At 34.0% G+C, this 5,238-nt stretch overlaps 1 pseudogene; it reads right to left on the minus strand.

The window, feature by feature from the left end:
- Positions 1-2,440: 2,440 nt before the first annotated feature.
- LOC112472243 lies at positions 2,441-2,559 on the minus strand (annotated as a pseudogene).
- Between the last annotated feature and the right edge of the window lie 2,679 nt (positions 2,560-5,238).

Consider the following 5,238-nt stretch of genomic DNA (forward strand, 5'->3'; position numbering starts at 1 on the left):
GAAACCCCTCATATGTTTCTCTCAAATTGAAGGGGCAGCCTATCTTAATGGAAAATTCCAATTTCTGTACCACAATGCAGGCACTACCTTTAGTCACTAAAATGGATGTTTTCCAGATTCAAAAGTTGTAAAATCCAGACTCAACCAGGAGCCTCATCACATCATTATTGTGTAATATTGATAATAATCTCTTATATTTGTAAAGCACAGTATGTTAATGATTAGCAAAATAATTAAAAATACAAATTGTTTGGCCTCACTAATTTTATCCAAATTCCAGAGTGATTCTGAAATGCATCTGATTCTGAAACTCCCATGTTTATATTTTTCAAAGGTCATATTTTTCTTTCTCTCTCTCTCCCTTGCATCTTCATTAATTTATTTTTAATAATGTCTTATAATTTTTAGTGTTTAGGTTTTTCACAGTCCTTGTTAGGTTTATACTTAGGCATTTTATTCTCTTTTTGCAATTGCAAACGAAATTGTTTTTTATTTCTTTATTCTGAAAATTCATTATTAGTGTATAGAATGTTATGGATTTTTGTACATTAATTTTATATCCTGAAATTTTACCACATTTATTATTTCTGATAGTTTTGTAGTGGAGTCTTTAGGGTTTTCTATATAATCATATCAGCTGCAAAAGTGACTACCTGACTTCTTCATTTCCAATTTGAATATCTTTTATTTCTTTCTCTTGCCTGACTGCTCTCACTAGGGCTTCTGATTTTATGTTGGATAACAGTGGCAACAGAGGGCATTCTTGTCTTTTGCTTGATGTTAGAGGGAAAACATTGAGGTCTTCGCTGTTAAGTATGATATTAGATGAGATTTTGTCATATATGGCCATTATTATGTCGAGGTACTTCCCCTTCTATACCCATTTATTAAGCGTTTTAATCATAAATGGATTTAAATCTTGTCAAAGGTTTTTTCTGTATCTATTGATATGCACATACAATTTTATCCTTTATTTTGTTTATGTGGTTAATCACATTAATTGACATGTATGTTAAATGATCCCTGTGCCCCTGGAATTTAGCCCACTTGATAGTGATGTATAATCTTTTTAATGGGTTGCTGTATTAGCTTGCTAGTATTTTGTTTAGGATTGTTGCATCTGTATTCATCAGAGATAATGATTTATAGTTTTCCTTTTTTGTGTTATTCTTGCCAGATTTTGGTATCTGGGTAATGCTGGCTGTATGAAATGAGTTAAGTATTGCCTCTTCTTCAATTTTTGGAAAGAAGTTGAAAAGAACAGGTATTAACTTATACATGAATGTCTGATAGAATTCACTGGTGAAAACATCCGGTCCCGGACTTTTACTTTTTGAGAGGTTTTTGATGATTGTTTCAATTTCCATACTGTTGAGTGGTCTATTTTGGTTTTCCTGTTCTTCATGATTCAATCTAGGAAGGTTCTGTCTTTTTAAGTACTTGTCCATTTCTTCTAGGTTATTAAATTTGGTGTTGAATAACATTTCATAGTATTCTACTATGATCCTTCATTTTTAGTGTTATCTGTCATAACATCTACTCTCTCATTTCTGATTAAGTTTATTTGTGTCTTTTCCCTTTTTTCTTTAGTGAGTCTAGACGAGGGTTTGCCAATTTTATTAATCCTCTCAAAGAACCCACTCTTTGTTGCATTTATTATTATTTATTAGAGCACAACTAAAATTATGCTCTAATTTTAATAATGTCCTTCCTTCTGCTGATTTTCGGCTTAATTTATTCTTCTTTTTTCAGTTTTTTAACATGTAATGTTTGGTTGTTTATTTGGGCTCATTCTTATTTCTTGAAATAGGCTCGTAATGATATGAACATTCCTGTTATTGCTGCTTTTGCCACGTTCCAAAAGTTTTGATATGTTGTACTTTCATGTTCGTTTGTTTCTATGTATCTCTTAATCTGTCTTTTTCTTTTTTCTATGACACAGTTGTTCTTTAGTAGCGTGTTGTTTAATCTCCATGTATTTCTGGTTCTTCCTCCTTTTGGTTTACAGTTGTTCTACAGTTTCAAAGCATTATAGTCAGAGAATATGTTTAGTATGATTTCCATTTTCTTAAATTTATTAAGCTAGCTTTGTGTCCCAGCATATGATCTATCCTTGAGAATGTTCCATGTGGACTAGAGAAAATGTATAAACTGCTGATTTGGGATTAAATTAAGTTTATTTTCTGGAGATTTTTCTCTTTCTTTCTGAGCTGCCTTGTCACGTTGGTTGTTCATTGTGTTTACTTGTTTATTTCTGCATCAGGGCATTAATTGGAGTGTATTCTGCCTCTTTTTTGTCCCCTCAAAAGTAGATTTATTATGTAAAGGTCTCTCTTTATCCTGTTGCATTGAGGGTGTTTCTCTTTTGGTTTCTAGTAGTGGTGGCTAAGCCACCTGGATAGGTGCTTTGTATAAATTTTAATGATGCCTCTTTTTTAAATGCCTACAGCACCTGATATTCCTAGGTGGTCTCCCATCTAAGTTCTAACCTGGCCCGCCCCTGCTTAATTTCCAAGATCAGACAAGATCCAGTACATTCAGGATGACATGGCCGTAGCTCTTTTTTCTTATAAATATTCGATCATGCTCACTATCCTCCATCACAGTTCCTGTCAGTGCTAGCCACAGTTTTGGTAGTATTTGCTCTGATTCCCTTGGCTTCTGCAGTGTTCAGTCTTGGAGGCTATGTGGGAGGGTCCCTCTGGGTGAAGATGGGTGCTGTGACTCAGCCTCATACTTTCTAATGCAGCTGGTAACAATCAACTATTGCTTCTTTAATGTCCCCACTTCTCTGCCATCCCCACATCTCTGCTTTTGGCGCTGATGCCTCGGCAATGCCTCAGGCCATGCGGAGCTCATAGCTGTCTCAGGAAGGGATGCTCAAGGAAACTGCTATACATTCTCAAATCTCACTCCTCTTGCAGGGAGCTCTGGCTGTGAGACACAGATTCTTTGTTTCTCCCAGTCTACCAACTGACACCTGGGATTCTGACCTGTGGTAGCTCTTATGCACAGCTCCCTTGCTGAGATGTGCTTATGTGCAGGTCGGGTGTTTTTTTGTTGAGTTTTAGATGTTCAACTTATTGTTGTTTCAAGGGGAGAGTTCTAGAGACATCTCTCACTCTGCCATGTTTCTGATATCTCAAATAATATTTTTCAAATTCTTATTAGTCATTTGCAAATAAATTACCATTTAATTCTACCAAAGTCATTGTGAGATAGGAATTATAATTTTCATTTTATAAGTTAGAAAACCATTTCAAAGAGTGTGTATGATTTACCCAAGGCCACAGAACTAGTGTTAGTATTATTATTCCTGTATCCCCAGTGCTTAGTGCCTACTACACAATCTACTAAATTATAATTTGATAATATTTATTGAATTGTTAATTACTCATTTCATCTTCCATATAAAAAAAATACTTTTTTGCACCTTATTGGGTTGGAATTGCTAAGTATATTCTTAGATGATAATGATGCCGTGTATTATCAACATTATTATTTGTACAGTGAATTAAATTTTTCAAAGTTTTCTATGACTTCATTTCACCTTCAAAAGTATCCCATCATTTACATAGCCTTCTATCCCAAACAGCTGCTTATACATTCTTCTCTAGTGCACATGGATCACTCTCAAGAATTGACCACATACTAGGACAGAGAGATAGCCTCAACAAATATAAGAAGGTTGAAATCATACCAACCATATTCTCTGATCATAATACTTTGTAACTAGAGATCAACTGCAAAAAGAAATCAGGAAGAACCACAAATACATGGAGGTAAACAACATGCTACAGAAGAATAACAGGGTCAGAAAATAAATAAAAAAGAGATCTAGAGATATATAGAAATGAATGATAATGATAGTATAACATATCAAAACTTCTGAGACACAGCGAAAGAGGTCATAAGAGGAACGTTCATATCATTATAGGCCCATCTCCAAAAACAAGAATGAGCCCAAATAACAACCTAATGCTTCATCTTAAAAAAAACTAGAAAAGGAAGAATAAATAAAGCCTAAAGTCAGCAGAAGGAAAGCAGTAATCAACATTAGAGCAGAAATAAATGAAATTGAAAACCAAAAAACAATAGAAAAAATAAATGGAACAAAGAGCTGGTTCTTTGAGAAAGGTGATAAAATTGACAAACACCTGGATAGACTCACTAAAGAAAAAAGAGAAAGGACACCAATCAACAAAATCAGGGATGAAAGAGGCGAAATTACGACTGACATCGCAAAAATACAAAGGATCATGCAAGAATACTATGAAAAAGTATATAACACCAAATTTAATAACCTAGAAGAAATGGACCAGTACTTAGAAAAATACAGTCTTCCTAGACTGAATCAGGAAGAACTGGAAAATCTAAATAGAACAATCGGCAGTATGGAAACTGAAACAATCAACAAAAACCTACCAAAAAGTAAAAGTCCAAGACCAAATGGCTTCACCAGTGAATTCTACCAAACATTCAAAGAAGATTTAAATTTATTCTCCTTAAACTCTTCCAAAAAATTGAAGAGGAGGCAATGCTTGCTAACTCATTTAATGAGGCCAATATTACTCTGCTACCAGAACGTGGTAAAGATAACAAATACACACACATAAAAACTACAGACCAATATCTCTCATGAACGCAGATGCAAAAAAAAATCCTAAGTAAGATACTAGTGTACCAAATACAACAACATATTAAAAACATTATACGCCACGATAAAGTGGGCTTCATCCCAGGGATGGTTCAACATATGCAAATTTATTAATGTGATTAATGTGATACACCACATAAACAAATTAAAAAATGAGAATCATATGATCATATCAATAGATGCAGAAAATCCTTCAACAAGACACGACATCCTTTTATGATCAAAACACTTAACAAAATCGGTATAGAAGGAAAGTACCTTGACATAATAAAGGCCATATATGGCAAACATTAAGCCAACATTATACTTAATGGTGAAATATTAATAACCTTCCTTCTACAATCAGGAACAAGACGAGGCTGTCCTCTATCACCACTCTTATTCAATATAACATTGGAGATCCTAGCAAGTGCAATCAGGCAAGAGAAAGATATAGAAGGCATCCAAATAGAAAACAAAGAAGTCAAACTATCACTATTTATAGATGACATGATTCTCTATATAGAAAACCCTAAAGATTCCACAAGAACACTACTAGAAACAAGAAGCAAATACAAAAAAGTATCTGGATACAAAAACAA

The sequence above is a fragment of the Pteropus alecto genome, unplaced genomic scaffold (genome assembly GCF_000325575.1).
Source record: "Pteropus alecto unplaced genomic scaffold, ASM32557v1 scaffold409, whole genome shotgun sequence".
Lineage (NCBI taxonomy): Eukaryota > Metazoa > Chordata > Mammalia > Chiroptera > Pteropodidae > Pteropus > Pteropus alecto.